We start from the raw sequence: 23,747 nt of genomic DNA, 5'->3' as shown, positions 1-23,747 counted from the left end.
GCAGACGCAGATGCTAACATTGAGACAGTATGGAGTGTGGTGTGTGTGGAGTTGGGACCTGCAGACCAGATCTCCCCCCACTGAAACTGTGAGAGGGAGCGGCAGCAGCGGGTGACCCAGGGGACTGAGAGCAGCGGCCGGTGACGCGGGGACCAAGAGCATCGGCAGGTGGGACTATTGAGAAGATGGTACGGGGATGACAGTGGAACCGGGAGACCGAGAGGTGACAGATGACTGGTTGACCGGGAGAGGCCACGGGTAAGTGAAACAACTGACTGAAGGGAGAGTGTGACAGGCAAATTAGGGAAGCGGCAGGAGCAGTGAGAGGCAGGCTGACCAGAGGAGAAAGAAGCTGCTGACAAGTCCTGCAAGTGTCAGTTACTGGCTGCGGCTGAGCAGGAGCAGAGCGACACAAACTAATAGAAAAGACTGTGACAGAAAAGATGACTGACTGTGTGTAGTGGGGGCGCTGGCTGAGGAGGATGTGGTGTGACTTAGTACTACTGAGTACTGTTAAATACATGAGTATCGTTGTGTAACTGAGTGTTGTTGAGCACTGTTGAGTACCTGTGTATTGTTGAGTAACTGAGTAGTGTTGAATAGCTGAGTTTTGTTGAGTATTTTTGAGTAACTGAGTATTGTTGAGAAACTGAGTATTGTTGAGTACCTGTGTATTGTTGAGGCTTAGGGTAAGGAAAGACAGATTCTGGTGGTAGGGGACTCAATTTTTAGAATTACAGAGAGGGCAATTTGTCACAAAGACCGTAAGCGCTGAACTGTATGTTGTTTACCAGGTGCTCGGGTTCGGCACATCACGGATCTCGTGGACAGATTATTGGGTAGGGGCTGGGGAGGACCCAGCTGTCATGGTACAAATGGGTACCAATGGCAAATTTTGAGAAAGATAGAGTCCAAAAAATGATTTCAGGTTCTTAAAGAGGTTGTAAACCTCCGAATTTAAAAAAAAAAAAACAAACACCTGAAAGAAAAACACATAATGAGTTAGTATGCATCGCATACTAGCTCATTATGAAATACTTACCTAAGAATGAAGCCCCACAGTGCCGACCGCTTACTTGTCTCATGGGCGACATGTTCTGTCGCCCTTCTTCCTGGTTTGCGGCATCCGGCCATCTAATTGGATGGAGCTGCGATGACGTCACGGTGATGGCACGGGGCTATGAGCGGCCGTTCCTTCAGAGCACATGCACCAGTGATGTCACTGGCTGCATGAAAGGTAAATATCTCCTAAACGGTGCATGTTTAGGAGATATTTACAGTACCTAAAGGTAAGCCTTAATATAGGCTTACCTATAGGTACAAGTTGTAGAGGAGGGTTTACTTCCTCTTTAAGAGCTAATATTAGGAGTAGGACCTCCAAGGTAGTATTCTCGGAAATACTTGGGGTGTGTTGTGATTTAGCTATATTTTGACACAGTTTATATATGTTTATACATATGCTTTCACATGTGCAGCTAATTTTGTGCACTTAGATCACTATTTTGAAAGAGATGATAGCACTGTACTAACTCTATATTTATATTGTTGTGAGTGAGGTGAAAACACTTGTTGAGTACTGGTAGCAATCATTTCACTTTATTTTATCTAGATTTATTTAATTGCACTGAATAAAATATAACATTTTTGTTTAGGGATCATTTGTTTTTGTTTTTTTGCAATTTTGGCATTTCATGGCCTTGGAAACTGTAATAGGTAGTGAGGAGTGAAATCAACAATTTACGCCCTTAGAAAGCCTGAAGGCGGTGATTGGTTTTCGGGGTCCTGTACACAGCTAGAATGCCAAAAAGTCTCACACACGGGGTATCCCCATACTCAGGAGACGCAGCAGAATGTATTTTGGGGTGTCAATTCACATGTACCCATGGCATGTGTGAGCAATATATCATTTAAATAACAACTTTGTGTTAAAAAAAATAATTGTGATTTTCCCAAAACTTGTGGCAAAATATAAAATATTCTATGGACTCAACATGCCTCTCAGCAAATAACTTAGTGTGTATACTTACCTTAAAGGGTCATTTGGGGGGGTTTGTGCTGTCTTGACATTTCATGGCCTCTGAAACTATGACAGGTAGTAAGGAGTGAAATCAACAATTTACGCCCTTAGAAAGCCTGAAAGCAGTGACTGGTTTTCGGGGTCCTGTACACAGCTAGACTGCCAAAAAGTCTCACACATGGGGTATCCAGGAGAAGCAGCAGATTTTATTTTGGGGTGTAATTCCACATTTACCTTTGGCATGTGTGAGCAATATATCATTTCAATGACAACTTTGTGTGAAAATGTTTTTATTTTTGATTTAAAACATCTGTGACAAAAAAATTAATTTTGAATGGGCTCAACATGCCTCTCAGGAAATTCCTTGGGGTGTCTGTTTTTTTTTTTTAGCACCATTTTAGCACTTCAAGAATTGAGTCAGAAAGTAAAAGCTTCAAAAACTCCAGTATATACACCATAGTTTGTAGACACTATAACTTTTGCGCAAACCAATAAATATACGCTTATTATGATTTTTTTTATCAAAGATATGTAACTAAATATGATAAAATAAAATGCAGCGCTGCATTTTATTTTATCTTATCTGTCATCTTTATGGTTGATGCTGGCTGCTTCTGTCTGAGTGGGAGGTGCAGACTTTTTTGTTTATCATGTAACTAAATACATTTTGGCCTAAATGTAAAAATTTAGTTTATTGGATTTTTTATAGGAGAAAGTAGAAAATGTATTTATTTCTCAAAATTTCGGTATTTTTAATTTATATTGCAAAACATAAAAACGCAGAGGTGATCAAATACCACCAAAATAAAGCTCTATTTGTGGGGAAAAAATGACATACATTTTGTTTGGGTACAGTACTGCATGACTGCGCAATTACCATTTAAAATCACGCAATGCCAAATTACAAAAAATGGCCTGGTCATTAAGGGGGTAAAACCTTCCGGTCCAGACGTGGTAAAACTATAAGTCCCATGAGGCATTGTATGACTCTGACAGCCATAGGCATGCCTATCAGAGGCAGAGGCATGATGGAATTTATATTTTAACCACAGCTGGAATGACAAGGTTGCCTACCCCTGACCAAAGGTAAACAATGCTTTTCAAATTGTATTAATTCTGTACAGCAGTTCTCTCTCTCTCTAGTATCTAATTAATTGTCAGTGATAAGCACAGGAATCTCCATACACATAGCAGAGATCTCCCCCATATTATTTCTTTTTCTCTTTGAATGTTGTTAGCCTTTAGTTTTATGCCATTTTTTATATTGGTGGAATGTTGTTTACCTCTGCTTTTCAAATGTTTTCTCTTAGGAAAAAATGTTAGGGAATGTCACATTCACCCTGTAAAATAACAACAGATAGAGGCTGACATTTCACCCATGTTCCCAACATCACAATCAATATTGGGTGCACAGGAATTCCTTTTTTTTGTAAAAAGATCCCATATTGTCAGTAAGCAGAACTATTTTATTTTTTTTTCTACAAAACATCTATAAATAATAACATGATGCACAAATATGTAGAAAAATTTAGCATTATATTTTACTCAAAGAATTGTGACTGCTCCGATTATGCAATATAACTGTGGTAGCTACAGTATTAGCATTCATTTTTTCAAAACAGCTTGACAAGTACCTCATAATTGCTCTATAGTAATGAGACTCTCCTCATTTTACCCAAAGAAAAGCCACAAAAATATGTTAAATATGTAAATGTTCCTCCTTTTAAAAAGTAATTTTATTTCATTTTTACAAACAATAAATCCATAATAGAATTTCAATGTAAATGTGAGTGTCTTTTTAATAATAAGGTGCCAGAATGAACTTCATAATTTGCAAATTATTCTAAATCAACACAATCAAAGCTAATTATTAACAGATAATTATTTTCCTGGTTGCTAAGCAGCTTCAGTGAAATACATGTTGATTTACAGTGTTGCTGTTGACTCGAACTTCTGAGCTTATAAATCTAGAACATGTTTATCTGAGATTAAAAGTGGGTGGTATGACTGCTTATGAACTGCACAGATTTGAAATTGTCAGCTGTGGCTTTTAATTGTTGTAATTGATATCATTAGTATTCTTAATATACTGGGTCTAGAGCTACTTGTACAATATGAAACTAAAAATGAAGAAAAAATGTATTGCCAATATTATGGCAGTAAACAATGGCATCACAATGTCAATTTAGGTCTGATCTGCAGTTCCATGTAAAGTCATGCACCATTTAATCCTTCTGAAGTTGTTAAATAAGATAAATGTCTTAAGTCAATTTGAAAATAAAGCCTTGAAATTATACAGGACACATATGGGTGGATTTACTAAAGGCAAATAGACTTTGCACTTTACAATTGCAATTGCACTCTACAAGCACGGTTGCACACATTTTCCCCAGAGCTAAGTGTGTTAACAACCTCTGGACCAGAAGGATTTGCCCCCTTAATGACCAGGCCATTTTTTTGTGATTCGGCACTGCGTTACCTTAACGAAAAATTGTGCGGTTGTGTGACACTGTACCCAAATTAAATGTATGTCCTTTTTTTTCCCACACAAATAGAGCTTTCTTTTGTTGGTATTTGATCACCTGTGCAATTTTTATTTTCTGCGCTATAAACAAAAAAAGAGCGACATTCCTGAAAAAAGAAAAAAAAATATATATATATATATTTCACATTCTGCTATAGAATATTCCAAAAAAATTAAAAATCAAAATTTGTGGGCCAATTTGTATTCTGCTACATATTTTTGGTAAAAAGAAATTGCAATATTTTGATTGGTTTGTGCAAAAGTTATCATGTCTACAAACTAGGGGAAAGATTTATGTCATTTTTATTTATTATTTTTTTACTAGTAATGGCGGTGATCTGTGATTTTTAACGGGACTGCAACATTGCTGCGGACAGATCGGACCCCTAACTGACATTTTTGACACTTTTGGAGCAACCAGTGACATTACTACAGTAATCAGTGCTAAAAATATGCACTGTAACTTTTATAATGACATTGGCAGGAAAGGGGTTAACCTAGGGGTGATCAAAAGGTTAAGTGTGAGCCTAGGGGAGTGTTTACTAACTGTATGGGGGGTGGGCCCGTGAAATTATAATAGAGACCTGTGATCCTATATAGCAGAATCACAGGCGCTCTGTGATCATTTGAGATAGAAGAACGGTCAGCTGTGTTTACAACAGCTGACCATCCTTCTCTCTCAGCGGGGAGCGATCGCGGGTGCCCGGCGGCAATCGCGGCTGCCGGCCCTGTGCATCGACATCCCCATTGCCTAGTGAGGGCAGGAGCATTCCACCGGTGGAACACGCTCTCCCCCCAGCACCACGCGCGCAACCGACGTAGGGCTATATCTGTTCGCTCAGGAGAGGCTGCCTTGAGCAGTAAATCTAAGTCGGCGGTCTTAAAGGTGTTAAAGCTCTGCTCATTTCCATCATTCAATGATGTGCACGCAAAAATGCTTTTTTTGGCATCTGATTTAGTATTCTTTACAAAGTTAAGCTTTACCACATTTACATTTACTAAGGAAAAATAGTGCAACTGCACTTGAAAAGAGCACAGTCTACTTGCCTTTAGTTAATCAGCCTTATTATCTGCTTAGCACTTTTTTTAATCAATGCACTGGTGTAGTGCACCAACCCACTATATTCCCTTTGTTAGTATCCAGCTAGATCTCAGCAGTGTGCCCCTCTTGGCTTTGCACAGCTGCTTATCAAAAATGTCTCTACTGGGCCCACACATTTGGGCTGCACTATTCATTCAATCCTATTAAGAGCCTATACTTCACACTTCATTAAATTTATGAATTCTTCATAGGATTGAAACACAATTTGCAATACACACAGCTACACAGCCTGTTAATATACACAGATAGAAACTGTTTTTCCTCTCAGACACTTTGGACCTAATTCACTATAGCACCTAGTCGCCAAATGGGTGAACAAATGATCATAAGTGACTAAAATCAAATTCACTATAGGTCACAAAAATCAGAGACTGTCTAAATCAGTAGTCATGGTAAAAACTGGTGAATTGCACATGGAAATAATATTTAGAGCCTAATATCATAGATTAAATGGTTTCTAAATATGTGGTATTTTGTTTGGAGATGATCTGCTTTTACATTTCTTGAAATATTGTTGTTAAAGCAGAAATATGCTTGAAAGTCTGAGAAGAGATACATTCATCCTGTTTTTAGAACTCTGTACTGACACAACTGAGCTTGCTCAGACTAGGCACAAGTCGCATTTCCTTTTAGCCCCGTACTTTAGTAAATTCCGAAATGTGTGAATGCCGAACAAGCGTGAACTTGTGAGAGCTAGCAAACCAGAGGCGGCTCTCTAATTAGGCGATTAAGGCGGCCGCTTAAGGCCTCGCACTTAAAGGGGCCTCGCAGTCTCTTTCCTGCCCAATAAAAAATATAATTTTTTTAATTTTTTAATTATGAGAATCCTAGTAACTTTGCCTTGTCACACTTGCCAGGCCGCCGCCGGCCCTATCCACAACATTGCCGGCGCGGCGCCGGCGCTAGTATACAGCATAATTCCAGGCCCCGCACTGTGCTGCACTGTGAGTCTCCTCCTCTTGCTCCTGCAATCGGCCAATGGGAAGCAATGACGTCACGACGCGACGTAACCCCTCCCCTGAATTCTCCCGCCTGCAGTACCAGGAGAAGAGAAGAGCAGAAGACGAGAGAAAAAGGTAAGTACAGCGAGTGACTGACCACCAGAGCTGGCACCACCCCCTGGCAATCATCGAGAAGCCAGTCTGCTGGAGCCTAAAGGTACTGTATGACTGTCCTGCCTGACGACACTGACAGCTTCCCGTGACAGCCACCTGTGACCTCACACACACAGCCTTGACGATATTTATGCCATTTGGCATATGATGCCACCTACTGACCCCCTGCCATCATTATCCCCATCATCATCTCCCTGTTCCTAGCACCCCACCACCCTACCCCCTGTCATCATATTTCCTATCACCTCTCCTGTACCCCACTGTCAGCCTGTCATCATCATCTCCATCCTCATCATATTTCCCCTGTGCCTGGTATCCTACCACCCCTGTATCCCCTGTCATCTTCATCCCCCTGCACCCCTCTGCCAGCGTCCTTCCACCTCTATACCCCCTGTCATCTTCATCCCCCTGCATCCCTCTGCCAGCTTTCTTCCACCCCTGTCCCCCCGTCATCTTCATCCCCCCCTGTACCACTCTGCCAGCTTCCTACCATCCCACCCCCTGTCATCTTCATCCCCCTGCACCCCTCTGCCAGCATCCTTCCACCCCTATACCCCCTTTCATCTTCATCCCCCTGCATCCCTCTGCCAGCTTTCTTCCACCCCTGTCCCCCCTGTCATCTGCATCCCTCCCTCTACCACTCTGCCAGCGTCCTTCCACCCCTATACCCCCTGTCATCTTCATCCCCCTGCACCCCTCTGCCAGCGTCCTTCCACCCCTATACCCCCTGTCATCTTCATCCCCCTGCACCCCTCTGCCAGCTTCCTTGCACCCCTGTACCCCCTGTCATCTTCATCCCCCTGCACCCCTCTGCCAGCGTCCTTCCACCCCTATACCCCTTTCATCTTCATCCCCCTGCATCCCTCTGCCAGCTTTCTTCCACCCCTGTCCCCCCTGTCATCTTCATCCCTCCCTGCACCCCTCTGCCAGCATCCTTCCACCCCTTGTACCCCCTGTCATCTTCATCCCCCTGCACCCCTCTGCCAGCTTCCTTCCATCCCTGTACCCCCTGTCATCTTCACCCCCCTGCACCCCTCTGCCAGCTTCCTTCCACCCCTGTACCCCCTGTCATCTTCACCCCCCCTGCACCCCTCTGCCAGCTTTCTTCCACCCCTGTGCCCCCTGTCATCTTCATCCCCCTGCACCCTCTGCCAGCTTCCTTCCACCCCTGTACCCCCTGTCATCTTCATCCCCTCCGTACCACTCTGCCAGCTTCCTACCATCCCACCCTCTGTCATCTTCACCCCCCCCCCTTGCACCCCTCTGCCAGCTTCCTTGCACCCCATACCACTCTGCCAGGGTCCTTCCACCCCTATACCCCCTGTCATCTTCATCCCCCTGCACCCCTCTGCCAGCGTCCTTCCACCCCTTGTACCCCCTGTCATCTTCATCCCCCTGCACCCCTCTGCCAGCTTCCTTCCATCCCTGTACCCCCTGTCATCTTCACCCCCCTGCACCCCTCTGCCAGCTTCCTTCCACCCCTGTACCCCCTATCATCTTCACCCCCCCTGTACCCCTCTACCAGCTTCCTACCATCCCACCCTCTGTCATTCTCATCCCCCTGTACCCCTCTGCCAGCTTCCTACCATTCCACCCCATCATCTTCATCCCCCCTGTACCCTTCTGCCAACTTCCTTCCATCCCATCCCCTGTCATCTTCATCCCCCCTACACCCCTCTGCCAGCTTCCTTTTACCCCATCCCCTGTCATCTTCACCCCCCCTACACCCCTCTGCCAGCTTCCTACCACCCAACCCCTGTCATCTTATTTCATCTGCACCCCTCTGCCAGCTTCCTACCATCTACCCCCCTGTCATCTTATTTCATCTGCACCCCTCTGCCAGCTTCCTACCATCCCACCTGTCATCTTCATCTCCCCTGTAGCCCTCTGCCAGATTCCTACTACCCAACCCCCCTGTCACCTTCAACACCCCTGTACCCCTCTGCCAGCTTCCTACCACCCCACCCCACTGTCAACTTCATCCCCCTGCACCCCTCTGCCAACTTCCTGCCATCCCACCCCACTTTCAAATTCATCCCCCCCCTGCACCCCTCTGCCAGCTTCCTTCCACCCCACCCCCTGTCTTCTTCTTCACCCCTCACCCCGTACCCCATTGTTATCAACATCCATTGCCAGTGGTTTAGACATTAATGGCTGTGTGTTGAGTTATATGGAGGGGACAGCAAATTTACTCTGTTATACAAGCTGTACACTCACTACTTTACATTGTAGCAAAGTGTCCTTTCTTCAGTGTTGTCACATGAAAAGATAGAATAAAATATTTACAGAAATGTGAGGGGTCTACTTAGTTTTGAGAGATACTGTGTACCCTAGGTTTAATGATATTTGATTAAAGAGTAATCAGTTCTAGATTCTAGAGACTGTAAAATCATAATTCATAGGATTTAAGGCTCTTAATATATGCAATCTATACAGTTAATTTCTATTGCTTGAATTTTTTTTTCCCATTTTGGGCGTGAATGGGGCCTCATGTCCAAGATTTGCCTAAAGCCTCACAAAGCCAAGAGCCGCCTCTGTAGCAAACTATGTACTATTTATATATAAATGTAAGTGTCATCCATTCATTCTCATTGTACAACTGTTACTTTTACAAAAACATACATTTTAATTTCAGGATGAACTCTTTAATTCAACAAATATTATTCTCTCGACAGACAGACAGACAGACAGACAGACAGACAGACAGATAGATAGATAGATAGATAGATAGATAGATAGATAGATAGATAGATAGATAGATAGATAGATAGATAGATAGATAGATAGATAGATAGATAGATAGATAGATAGATAGATAGATAGATAGATAGATAGATAGATAGATAGATAGATAGATAGATAGATAGATAGATAGATAGATAGATAGATAGATAGATAGATAGATAGATAGATAGATAGATAGATGCATTCTCTACAGTATTTATATTTGTGTATATACCGCCATGTGCATGCCCAGGGACTTTACCATTTGTGAAATATCTTTTGTTACACTGAGCATGCTCAGCCACTTTGCCATTTGAGCCATATCTCTGGTTAAACTCAGCATGCTCAAAGACTTAACTGTTTGACATCTGATAAGTAAATGGTAGATAATGCACTCGTTGCTCTCCCTCTCACATACATCTAAACCAAAACTTCCACAGCTGTCTTCACAAACCACGCACAATACAATTGCTGATGCAAATTTAAAATGAGTAACAATTTTGTGTGTTGTTTAGTATTTCCAAATGATCATAATTTTCACCACAAACATTTAAAATGTGTACCAACATCATCAATCCAAATGAAAATGTCATTACCAAAACTCAGAGGTTAACACCACTATTCTACGCTCACACACCAATAAACACCAAATATCACAGAATAAATCAAGAAACAGAACTCCTGCCTGGTGTAATTCCACCACCCATAGGTAAATGCCTAAAGAAATGTAGTATTTAGGTGTAGGAGGGTTCCTCCACTATTGCAACTTTTGCCATATGTTCCACAGGGAAGTACAAGAAGCAGCCTTGCGAATTTCACACCAGCTCCAATTGCAGCATCTTACCAAGTAAAAAGCCCAAAAACTAGAGATGGTCCTAAAGGAGCCAACCAGCCATACCCAGCCTTGGAACCAGATGGTATATCACAGACACAGGTTGGTCAATGGCACTCAGAACTTCCAGGGTACATCTGCATTGATTAACTTTTTTCACCCCAGGGACTTAGGACTGTTTAACACCACGAAGATGACATGTCACATACCCGCTGGTCTGCCAAATGTGGACTAAGGTAGGAGGGTAGAACTACTAGATGGTTATATAAAAGGATCAATGAGCATATTTACAATATAAAGTGGGCATATGGGGTGGAAATGCATTGAGGTCTTTAACGGTGATACATCTGGGTTCACAATTTCTGGTTTCAGTGGAACGCAGGTGACACACATGCCGATCTGGAGAGCTGGAGGCGTTGATCGCTCCATGCCAAACTAATTACAGAGGGTGCAAATTTTAATGTGAGTCTGTTACCTACTATTTTGATTGTAAAAAGAAGTTTTAATAAACGTGTTGCACGATCATATCCCATTATGCTTTATTTTGGGGATCTTTACAGGTGACCTTGATCCTCATTTGATATAAAGGAAAAGTACACAAAATTGTCAAGATCGAGGATACTTTGTGATTTGCAACATGTTCTGAGGATGGGAGATTGAAGTTGTGCTTAAAAATCTAATAAAGCGGTGAGGGTCCTGGTGGCCCAAATCCATCTGGTGAGTGGCCATCTTATATGAAGGTGGGGAGCACCATTAAGGAGCACAATTTAGAAGAAATTGAGCACATAAAGGCACTTGGTGTGAAAAAAATATAAATATGGACACTTTTTTAATCAAGTTATATGTATTTTTAAAAATTGATTTTTGTTAATTGTGGTAACACATTGTGTTAAATGTTAAATGCATGTATACTAACACATATTACTATTCAAAGTAGCATGTTAAATTTAAACTATTCATTTATTTACTTTGGTTATTCCAAAATTGATGGCAGCTGCACTCTAATTAATTAATTTAAAAATATACGAGGTGCCATTTTGTCCTAAATATCTTCCTAGAATATAAAGAAGTACCATGATTACATCATGAACATATATGCATAGAACTCAGCATTTTCATAAAATATGAATTAGACATTAAAAAAAAGTTTGACATATATAGAGTAGAGATATAACTCTTACATCAATCATAATGAATAATGAATTAAATATCCGCAAAAGAAGCAAAACAAGTAAAACAAGTCACATCTACAATTTTTTGACAATTTAGCAATGATCTTGCATTTATATTTTAGGCAAATATAGATTCTCTTGTATTTTCGAAGCCTAAGCATGCTCATATCAATGGCTTAGTGGGTAGCACTCTTACCTAGCAAGACTCAGAGCATGGATTCAAATCCCAAGCATGGTATCACATGTTTAAATTTTAAACAGCAGAATATGCTGAAAATGGGCAAACACCTAACTGCCACATCAGAATGGTTGTTTCCATAATTTGCATGCAATGGCATGTTATTTAGCAAAAATATTATTGTGTGGAAATAAAATAATCAAACACTAGTGAACATGCAGGGTGTTAGCATTTGAACCCATGATCTAAGAGCTTTTTGCTTATGAGCGCAGACCACTAAGCCAATGTGCCAAGTACAGTTAGACTTGCATACTAGCTAATTAGAACTCTATAGTCTCTCTATAATCTATTTATAAAAATAAATGTATCATAAAAAAATTACCATAAAACAGATATGTAACTGTAAATGATAAATACATGTAACCTCATGGAATGGCAGACATGACTCTGTAATAATCCTTCAGAACAGCTTTCGTTAGCATAAGAAGAAAACAAACTTTGCACAATAATTGAAATAAAAATAAATAGCCAGGTAGAGCACACCCCATATTCATTGGTGTAGCATCCTTTTAGGTAGGTGCTAGGTATGTGTGCCCTGTCTGCTTATCAGTAGTGCCTGATCTGTTAGTTAGCCTGTCACTTGCTTCCAGGTGTGACCTGTTGAGTCTGGGGAGTTTCCCCATTGTATCCAATGAGGGACCTTGTTGGACAGTGGGGGAAACATAGCCAATAGCACACCAGGGTTTATGACTGTTCCAGTGGGTGGGATTGGGAATAAATCCAGAGGGGCATGTTACAGGGTGTCTTTTGACAGGAGCAAAGTCCCAGGAGGAGGTGGACGGCTGTCTATCCTCCTGCTAAAGTGAGGAAGGTGGTCCAGGCATTTGGCCTAGGGACCAGGGGTTGAGCTGTGCTGCAGAAGATCCAGTGTGCTGACCAAAGGGAGCTGCTGGGCAGAAGACTTCTGGATAAACATTATCGTGATTACTTAAGGATCTGCCCAGGGGTCTGCCTGAGAGAGGGGACCACTCCAGAGAGGTTAAGGGGATCAAGGAGCCAGCTAACCCAAAGGGTTGTAGTAAAGGGGGTGCCAAGTGTTAAGCCCTGAAGATTAGGGATAAAGGGGGTGCCAGGAAAGGCCCTGAAGTTGTTCAGCAGTACAGTCTTTTTCTTGCCTTAGGAAATGATTACCTCAGGAAGCTCAAGTGACTCTTTTTCACAGCAAGTGTCAAGTGAAATAGGGGCTTAGCCGTGACGACTAGCATTAATCAGCGTTAACCAGCGTTAACCAGCATTAACCAGCGTTAATCTTTCAGATTGTCCCTGCCTATTGTGCATAGTTCAGTTGGAGTATCCCACTCATCCCTTCTCCTATCCAAGTCCCTAAAAAAACATAAAAACCAAAGAAACTGGACAGGTTCTTGTCTGAGGTAAAAACACTTGGATACATGTCAGAATGTTCTACCGTTGCTAATGGTAACCCAGGGGAATCCGTCATCAGCAGCTCCCTTGGGAGTAGTGCTACACTGGCATACATGCACACACATGATCATAGCTAAATACTGAAGTGCAGTTTCATATACGAAACTCCTTGGCAATTGTCAGTTATGGAACCGTGACTATACCAATTTGGAATTCACTAATGCATATTCACCTATTTGTACTCCTACTTTTCAGTTCACATGTTCACCTATTTGAGGTCTCAGTTGTTTTAATTGGGAGTAATTAAATGTAGAATGACTATTTCTTCTCCTTATTCTTAACCACCTCAATACTGGGCAATTTCCCCCCTTCCTTCTCAGACCAATTTTCAGCTTTCAGTGCTCTCGCACTTTGTATGACAATTACATTTTTATCATGTTGGTCAAACAAATAGAGCTTTCTTTTGGTGGTATTTATTCACCACTGTTTTTTTTTTTTTTTGCGATATAAGCGAAAAAAGAGCGAAAATTAAAAAATAAAAAAACAATATTTTCTACTTTCAGTTTCCAAAGAGGTCAAATAAAATCAAATTTTGTCAATTATGTTGTCCAGAATGTATTCTGCTACATGTTGTTGGTAAAAAAAAGTCCTAATAAGTGTATGATAATAGGTTTGTGTGAAAGCTATAGAGTATACAAGCTAGGCTACGTATCATTGAAAATTGTTCAATCTTGATGTACTGACTACTTATCTAATTTCTTGAGGCCCTAAAATGTCAGGACAGTACAAATACCCCCCCCCCAAATTACCCCTTTGTGTAAATATGACAGTCCAAGGTATTTAGTAAGAAGCATAGTGAGTTTTTTGAAGTTGCAAATTTTTGCTCACAAAAGTTTGGGTAATGAAGATTTTTTTTTTCTCACAAAATTGTGGTATTAACAAGTTTTCTTCTTACGCATGGCATAGATAAACTTGCAATTACACCCCAAAATATATTCTGCTACTCCTTCTGAGTATGGCAATACCACATTTTTCACAGCCTGGCCACATAAAGTGGCCCAACATCCAAGTAGCATCGTCAGGCATTCTAAAGGCATAAATTACACATTTCATTTTCTGAGTAACTATCACATTTTTGAAGTCCCTGTGACAGATGTTGATCACTGGAATGTGGCAGATGTTGACTGGGACAGATGTGGCAGATCACAGGTGGATGTGGCAGATGTTGACTGGGAATTATGTGGCAGATCACGGATGGATGTGGCAGATGTTGACTGGGACAGATGGGGCAGATCACGGACAAATGTGGCAGATGATCATAGACAGATGTTGCAGATGTTCACGGACAGATGTGGCAGATGATGTGCGCCATATGATCACAGACAGATGCAGCAGACGATCATGGACAAATGTGGCAGATGATTACAGACAGGTGTGGCAGATGATCACTGGCAGATGATGTGCGCCAGATGTGAATCAGATGATCACGGACAGATGAGCCAGATCATGCTCAAATGTGGCAGATTATCACAGACAGATGTGGCAGAATATCAAGGACAGATGTGGTAGATTATCACAAACAGATGTGGCAGCTTATCACAGACAGATCTGGCAGATGATCACAGGCAGATGTGCCAGATGATCACGGAGAGATGTGCCAGATGATCACAGACAGATGTTAACTGTAACAGATTATTTTACTGGACAGATGTGTGACAGGTGTTTTCACTGTTTTGGGGACACTAGCTGGGTGATCAGTGAGTAAAAATCAGTAAAACCAATCAATACTCACTGATCCCCTGCTGGCAGCACGGATCCGCTTTCCTTCTCTTCATTGTGTGAGGAGAAGTAGAGCCGATCGCTGTTACAATGGCTGTGTTGACATTACATGATGACTGTGATTGGACACAGCTATCATGTGATCAGGAAGGCCAATCACAGAGCCCTCCTGCTGAGCGGTGTTGCGCTATGTCTGGGGGACACAGGCACACCGAGATCAACTATGCATGTACGCATGTTCAGAATCATCCACTCAGAGGAAGGAAGCTCCCACCTGCCCATTTATATGCAGTAACCGGGTGGGAGGAGGTTAATGAACTAGGCCCTTTCTGTCCCTCCAATTTTATGATTTGTACACCTCCGCCAGACAGCACAGTGATGTGGTTTACCTAACCACTGTAGTTACAAAATGCAGCAAAGTGAGCTCCCTGCTTCACAGTAATTGAACAATGAAGCATTGGTAAAGAACTTATTTCTCTTCTACCTCCACTCTTTCTTTCATTCAGCATGTTCTAGGCCAGCATATTTGTATGCATTTCACCTAACTGACCCATAGTTTTGTTTCTTTACCCCTAGTTTGAAAGCTGTGTACAGGAAATTATTAATGGCTGATACTTACGATAGTTTAATACAGAAGAAAAAAATGTCAAAAAGATGGACTCATACGCAAATATAAAATACCTAAATTAATAACTAAGTAAACCATTTAATTTATTATTTTTTTTTTTTTTTTAATGCAAGCAGTGTAAAGACATATATTGGACAAGGTATCAGCTTCTGGCAGTCACTGCACAGTAAAGAACAGAATAGAGAGGAGGAAGCAACACAAGGAGCTTATCAACTGTGCTGCAGTGCAAGGAGCATGCTGATAGAAGGAGATACCAAAGTCATGAGCTCATCAGTCTGCTGTTTTTATATTCACTGTCCAGTCGCAGGCTGGGGGAACAACAAAACCTATTCAGGTAAGACACTATAAGAATATTGGGCGAACATTTTCATCTGAGGAACTTTTGTACGATTTTATGATAGTGTGTACACAACTTTCGACAGCAGATTCTGACCTTCCGAGTGAAAATTTCTGAAGGGACAAGCTCCAAAACTCGTATGAGAACAGAATAAATGATTTTTGTTTAATGTGTACGTTTTGGTAGGATTATCGTACAAGAAAAATCAGAAACGAAAGACTGGGCATGATAAGAAACATTAAACAAACAAAAAAAAGCTGTAAAAGGTATATAAAATAAATATCCACAAATGATAAATATATTTTCTCTTACGTCCTCCGGCAGTCGCCACCCCTTCCCAAGTCTTCACCAATGGGTATTGACCTTTGCTCCGTAGGAGTAGCTAGGCAACAAGAATTGTTAATACAAAAGCTTTTAGCATAGACACACCCCTAGGGGCTGTCCCCTCAGTCAATACCTCCCTGCACCAGCATTCCAACTCAGTTTGATCTTGCCTAGCTTAGGAGTAGCTGGCTTTCCTGTGCTGGGGCTCAGTCTCAGCCTTCTACCCTTTATTTGATTTTATTTCAAGTATTTTTTTCTTTTCTTTACTAGCTGTTGTTTTGTCAGCTTTAGTTTAGGGATCTTCGGATGAAGAATCATCATGCAGAGCTGGGTCTCGGACTGGCCGCACTGGATCCCAGGGCTGAGAGCCAGATGGATCCCCAGCCTGCCATCGAGCGTTCAGCTTAGGTTTGCCCTGGCACATTGAACGACCCATCCCTGTTCGCTGCAGGGATGCTGCCTGTGAGGTGGCTACCTCACTGGACGCCATGCTACGGTCTATGGCTGCAGTCCACAAGCGTCCTGGCTGCGGCACTCCCTGTCTGCCTTGATAGCGGTTTGTCGCTGGAGACGGCTCCCCACGCCATCTGGTACGGTAAGCACCTTCTGTGTGGGGACCTTCTGTGTGGGTGTCAGTCTGTGGCTGTGTAGTACCCCCCATGTCTGTGTAAATGCGGGCTCCCTGTCAGGTCCCTGTATGGCTGCACTACCTGTGGGCTGCGAGGGGGGCCATCCAGCCCTGCTGTGAGTTATGCTCTGGGTGCAGTTCTGGGTGCAGACATGTGTTGTGCGGCGGCCGCTGCGGCGATCCGCCATTTTCTTTGCTTGAATGCTGTGACCGGCCCGGTCAGTGTACAGCGCCGTGTTTTGGCGCCATTCGGCGCCATTTTGGCGGGCCGTGCTCGTCCGAGCACATGTTGGCGCCATGTTCCTGTAGCCTCATCCCTCAGCCGGGCGGCCATGTTTGCGGAGCCTCATAGGCTATATCAGTCAGCCAGCTATTGCATCACTTCCTCTTTCTCTGGGAACAGCGATCGGTGGCAGCAGCCTGTTGTGCTCTCTCCAGGTTTTTACCTTCTTTGTCCTGTCATTCCTTGCTCAGTGTTATCTATCCCTGCGGGGTCGGTGCATACAGTAGTGTACGGTGGGCTGCGTTCGCCGTGGTGTTAAAGGGCCAGTACCTTTTTTACTTTTCATTACTGGGGCATGAATTCTCAGGATAGCAAGTTTCCCCCCGCCCTGGTGGGGGACCAGGGGGCTGCTGCACCCCCCGAGGGGGCCGATCTGACCGCTGTAGTGGCTTCCTTAGTGTCTCAGGTGCAGATGCTGATGGCTGAACGATCCGCAAAAAGGGCCAGGGTATCCATTTCCTCTGATTCAGAGGGCGATGTGGCTGCTGTGGCTGGCGTACCCTTCTCGGGGTCCCGCTCATCTTTGGACCTTCTGGGGTCCGAGGGGGAGGCAGAGGTGGAGGGGGTTGATGTTTCTCCCCCTGGCTCGCCTGAAGAGCTTGCACTCATGAATGAGCAGCTGATTGCTTCCATTAAAGATACCTTGCACCTAGAGGATGAGCCTACTCCTCCTGCTAGGGTGTCCTCTTTTGGAACGCAGAGGACCCGAAAATCAGCGCAGGTTTTTCCCTGTCCTGCTGAATTTCACCATACTGTTAATGAACAGTTACGCAATTTAAAGAAGCCCTTTACTGTGCCAAATAAGTTTAAACTGCTTTATCCGTTTGCGCCCTCCACCGACGAGCGTTGGTGTGTGGCGCCTCAGGTGGATCACGCGGTGGCCATTTTGAACAAGGCTACTGCGGTGCCTTCTGAGGATACCCCGGTTTTCTGGGACCCTACGGACAGGAGAATGGAGTCTCTTGCCCATCATGCCTATATGGTTGCTGGTTCTATGCTGAAGCCTATTTTTGCTTCCATTATGGCGGCACAGGCTGTTGCAGATTGGACAAAGATGCTTAGACGCACCTTGGTGGCTGATTCAGCTTTGCCTACCACGTTGGCTATGGTGGACCAGATCCATCAGGGTGTCATGTACTTGTGTGATGCGGACTTGAATTCAGCTCCCTTGGCTGCGCGCCTGTCCAGCGTGGTGATACTGAACCGTCGTCTGATTTGGCTGAAAAATTGGTCGGTCGACCAATCTTCTCGCAAGACGCTGGTGGATTTTCCCTATGCGGGATCTCGCCTTTTTGGCGAGGCTTTGGATACTCTGATAAAAGGGGTTACGGGGGGCAAGAGTACTCTCCTACCCCAGTCTCACAAGCATAAGTCCTTCCGTGGTAAATGGAATTCCTCGTCTAGGCCCTCTCAGGGGTCCTTTCGTGCCTTTAGGTCACAATCCAAGGGCAAGCCCTTCAAAGGCCAAGGCTCCCAGAAGAAGCCGTGGGCAGGGAAGCAGAAGTCCGGCCAGTCCAGTTCGACTTCCCATACCACTTCCGCCTGAAGGGGTGCCCTCACCCGTTTCTGGGGTGGGGGGATGTCTGCGCGGTTTCCCACAACCTTGGCTGACCCGCATTCGGGACGGATGGGTTCAGGAAATCGTTCGATCTGGTTACAAGATCGAATTTCTCTCTCGGCTGGTGGGCAGATTTTTTCCCTCAAATCTTCAGCTGTCTCCGGAGCGCTTGCAGGATCTGCACCGGGCGGTGCGGGACCTGCGGGCCCAAGGAGTGGTTGTTCCGGGCCCTCATCGGGACAGATTTGGGGGTTTTACTCCAATCTGTTCACCGTGCCCAGAAAGGAGGGCAAAGTGCGTCCGATTCTGGACTTGAAAGCTCTGAACCGCTTTGTGCTGGTTCGCAAGTTCCGCATGGAATCCCTGTGCTCAGTGGTGGCTGCCCTGAGTCCGGGGGAATTCATGGCCTCCATCGATCTGAAGGATGCGTACCTACACATCCCCATTTTCGAGGGTCACCAGAGGTACCTTCAATTCGCCATTGCGGAGGATCACTACCAATTCGTGGCGTTACCTTTCGGTCTCGCTTCGGCTCCACGGGTTTTTACCAAGGTGCTGGCGCCGGTTCTGGCCTTGTTGCGAGCACAGGGCATTGCTGTCTTGGGGTATCTGGACGATATCCTGATACGATCGAACGCCAGTCAGAGCCTGGTGACCGACCTGTCCACCACGATGCGGACACTGCAGGAGTTCGGTTGGACTATAAACTTTCCGAAGTCGACTCTGTGTCCTTCGGTTCGTCTTCCCTACCTGGGAATGATTCTGGACTCTTTCCAAGCGAAGGTCTTCCTGCCGGAAGACAAGCTTTGGACTCTTCAGGACGAGGTCAGGTCCCTCAGGGACAACCGGCACTCGTCTCTCCGGACATGCATGCGATGTCTGGGTTTAATGGTCTCAGCTTTCGAGGCGATCCCTTTTGCCCAGTTTTACACGCGGGGTCTCCAAGCGGAGATTCTTGCCAAGTGGGATGGGCGGCCGCAATCCCTGGATCTGCGGATCTCGTTGAGACACGGCACCAGAAGGGATCTTCTGTGGTGGCTCCAGTCCCCGGCGGTGTCGGGGGGCAAGTCTTTTCATCCATTGTTGTGGACAGTGATCACGGATGCCAGCCTGTCAGGCTGGGGTGGTGTTCTGGGCGTTTTGTCCGCCCAGGGAACTTGGTCGGAGGAGGAGTCCTCCCTTCCGATCAACATTCTGGAATTGAGGGCGATAAAGCTTTGCCTTTTGCGATGGACGGACCGGCTTCAGGGCCATCCGGTTCGGGTTCAGACGGACAATGCCACCGCGGTGGCCTATGTCAACCATCAAGGGGGCACCAGGAGTGCCCGGGCGGCTCGGGAAGTGGCCGACATTCTGTCTTGGGCCGAGACGCACGTCCCGGCGATAACGGCAGTTCACATACCGGGGGTGGAGAACTGGCAGGCGGACTATCTGAGTCCAGGAGGAATGGTCTCTTCACCCGGATGTCTTCCAGATGTTGTGCGCGAAGTGGGGTTCTCCAGATGTGGACCTGTTCGCGTCTCGTCTAAACAACAAGGTGGAAAGGTTCGTGGCAAGGACGCGCGATCCTCAGGCAGACGCCTCAGACGCGTTAGTGGCGCCATGGCATCAGTATCGTCTGATGTATGCTTTTCCACCGATTCAACTACTGTCCAGGCTGCTTCGCAGATTGGCCTCAGAACCGCACATGGTGATTCTGGTGGCACCGGACTGGCCTCGCCGGTCTTGGTACGCAGACCTCGTAAATATGGCAGTCGATGCTCCGTGGCGCCTGCCGCTTCGGGAAGACCTTCTGTCTCAAGGGCCGATATTCCATCCTGCTTTACAGTCGCTGGCTTTAACGGCCTGGCTGTTGAAAGCCAGGTCCTGAAGGATAGGGGTCTCTCCCCTGAGGTCATTCCCACTTTGATCAAGGCTAGAAAAGCCTCTTCGGGAAAAATTTATTACCGTACTTGGAAAGCGTACTTTGCCTGGTGTGAGTCCAGGGGGTATTCCCCTCGCTCATTCTCGGTGTCGAGAGTGTTGGCTTTCCTCCAAACTGGAGTGGACCAGCGTTTGGCGTTGGCCACAATTAAGGGTCAGATTTCTGCGCTGGCCGTTCTCTTTCAACGCCCTGTGGCGTCTAATTCATTGGTTAGCACCTTTGTTCAGGGGGTGCGACATTTGGCCCCTCCTAGGAGGGAACCTTTTCCTCCATGGGACTTGAACTTGGTTCTGTCCGTGTTACAACAGGCTCCCTTTGAAAAGATCAGGGAGATCTCGTTGTCTCTGTTGTCCAAAAAGGTTGCCTTTTTGGTGGCGATCACTTCGGCTCGCAGGGTGTCAGAGCTGGCGGCTTTGTCCTGCAGCTCTCCCTACCTGGTGATTCACAAGGATAAGGTGGTCTTGCGACCTAACCCATCTTTTCTTCCGAAAAGGATCTCGGAGTTTCACCTTAATGAAGACATTGTCTTGCCTTCGCTCTGCGCGAAGCCTAAGCATCCGAAGGAGGTTGCCTTACATTCCTTGGATGTTGTCCGGGCGATCAGGGTTTACCTGTCATCATCTAAATCTTTTCGCAAGTCGGATTCCCTCTTTGTCCTTCCTGAGGGACCTCGGAAGGGCATGGCGGCGTCGGCTGCGACCATCGCCAAATGGATCAGACAGATCATTGAGCAAGCCTATGCATTGAAGGGGAAGGTTCCGCCTTTCCCTGTGAAAGCGCACTCTACCAGATCCTTGAGTACGTCTTGGGCTTACCGTCATCAGGCTTCTGTGGCCCAGGTGTGTGGTCGTCCATTCACACCTTCTCAAAATTCTATAAGGTGGATGTTCAGGCATCGGCCGATGCCTCCTTTGGCCGTAAAGTTCTCAGTGCGGCAGTTTCTTAGGGACCCTTGTTTTTCTGGGCCCTTGGTTATTGGGGTGTTTTACCCCTGGGTTACTTGTCTTTCCTGGGTTGTTGCTCCTGTTGAGCACGTGTTCCTGTTGCCCAGTTGGTTCTCTTACTGTGGTAAGGTTCCTTTCTCTGATGTGAGTACTGCGTTGCCTTTTCCACGGTTGCGTCTCCCACCCCTCATGTCTATACTGCTTTGGGACGTCCCATTGGTGAAGACTTGGGAAGGGGCGGCGACTGTCAGAGGACGTAAGAGAAAACGGAATTTTTGTAAAATCTTACCGTAAAATTCCTTTCTCTGAGTCCTCTGACAGTCGCCGCCCCCCGCCCCTATTTTGGGGTTTTTGTGTACATACTACAATCTCCTTATAGACCGTGTATATTCGATCGGTACCTCAAAAGATGGATTTGTCAACCCACCACCCACATTAATATGGATTCAACTCCAGGGTACACCTCAATATATGATTCTCAACACTTTACAGGGTAAAGCTATCGGTATTAACCATCTTAGATCATTACCAGCATCGTGTCAGCATTCCTCTACTCCAACATTGACAATGACATATTACCACAGATATAAAATGGCAATAAAATCAGTAAGTAAATATAATCCTGTCATTTGAGGTTCGAATATACACGGTCTATAAGGAGATTGTAGTATGATCCTGGGAATTAGCATAAATGGGTGTGCCCGTTTGACGCTACCCGATGTGTCAGCATCCCGCTTCATTTAAATGCATCGCCGTGCCGTAAGGTTCACGCCCCTGTGAACAAGTCGGATATGACGAAACATGTCAGGGAGTGAACCTTACGGCGTCCGGAAGTGATCGGGTGATACCCACGGAGGTCAGCGAAGTCCGGTTCATCAGCGTGGAGAGGGTGAGCCAGTCCTGCAGCACCGATCGGTGCAACCGTGATACTTCCCGCATGAGATTGCAATTTATTGGAGGCTTTTATATTCGCTTTGTTTGTGAGTACATTTGTTTTTGATTTGGTGAATAAACGTGTGGAGTGTAAACAATATTACGCTAGTGTGGTTTCCCCCTTTCTTTTTACCTCTTCAACTGTGGTGAATGGGAGAATCATTGTGAGGAGAAGGAAATCTCTGCAGGGAGAGACACGGTCGTTTTGCCGATATCTGATTGGAGGAGATTTGTGTTTTGTGCCTTGCAGCCTATCCTATGAGAATAGGTGGGCCATACCATCTGGTGAGTTGCCACCCCCCCTATTGAGCACCAGGGTGAAGGATGTGTGGTGTGGTGACCCTCTAAAATCACGAATATTCCCAAATGAGTGGAGAACACTTTAAGAGACTCTGCATATGATTTAAAGAGACTTTATGTATTATTTTTTGTGTGGAGGATTACAAATTTTTCTATCTGCGCTACTCTTACTAGTTCTTGGTTCGTCATTTGTGACTTATTTCTGGTAATTTCAACAAACAAAAAAAAGCCTTTGTAGTGCGAGAATTTCCGAACATTATTTCATTCCTCAATTCCAACTTGCTGTGAAACAATGAGGAAAATCAGACAATTGTGTGTACCCCACTTTACACAGTGCTACCATGCAGCACAACCCTTTTTTACAGGGAAGGGTGCGTTATTGCTTTTTTTGGGGTGAAGTTAAGTAAAGGATTCGATAGATAGAATTTTTAATTATTTGCTAGGTTCAACAGTTCCTGTTGAAGCTGACTGAGCCTTTTAGATGAAATTGACAGGGTCATTGTACATATCAGGTACAGATTGCTTCAACTGAACCTCCAAAAAAGGGCAACCTCTCTTTCATGCAACCCACCCACCATGACTTTGCTATCCCACCTGCAGACCCAGTACCTACATGGCCTGTGTTTCGATCACCCTTTTGCTGATTTCCCTGTTGAAGAACCCAGAAGCACAGATTCCATGATTTCTGCTGTCACTTTCCTTGACTGCTGTGGGCTATTATTCAAGTTTAACTCCAAACTGATTGCCTGTAAGAGTTTAACCACTTAAGCCCCGGAAGATTTTACCCCCTTCCTGACCAGGGCCTATTTTGCGATTCGGCACTGCGTCAATTTAACGGACAATTGCGCGGTCGTGCGACGCTGTACCTAAACGAATATGGCGTCCATTTTTTCCCACAAACAGAGCTTTCTTTTGGTGGTATTTGATCACCTGTGCGATTTTTTAATCATGCGCTATAAACAAAAAAAGAGCGTCAATTTTGCAAAAATAACAATATTTTTTATATGAAATTCCCCCCCAAAA

Source organism: Pelophylax lessonae, assembly GCF_965119305.1.
Source record: "Pelophylax lessonae genome assembly, chromosome: 1".
In the NCBI taxonomy this organism is placed as follows: Eukaryota; Metazoa; Chordata; class Amphibia; order Anura; family Ranidae; genus Pelophylax; species Pelophylax lessonae.
This window is presented reverse-complemented; position numbering follows the sequence as displayed.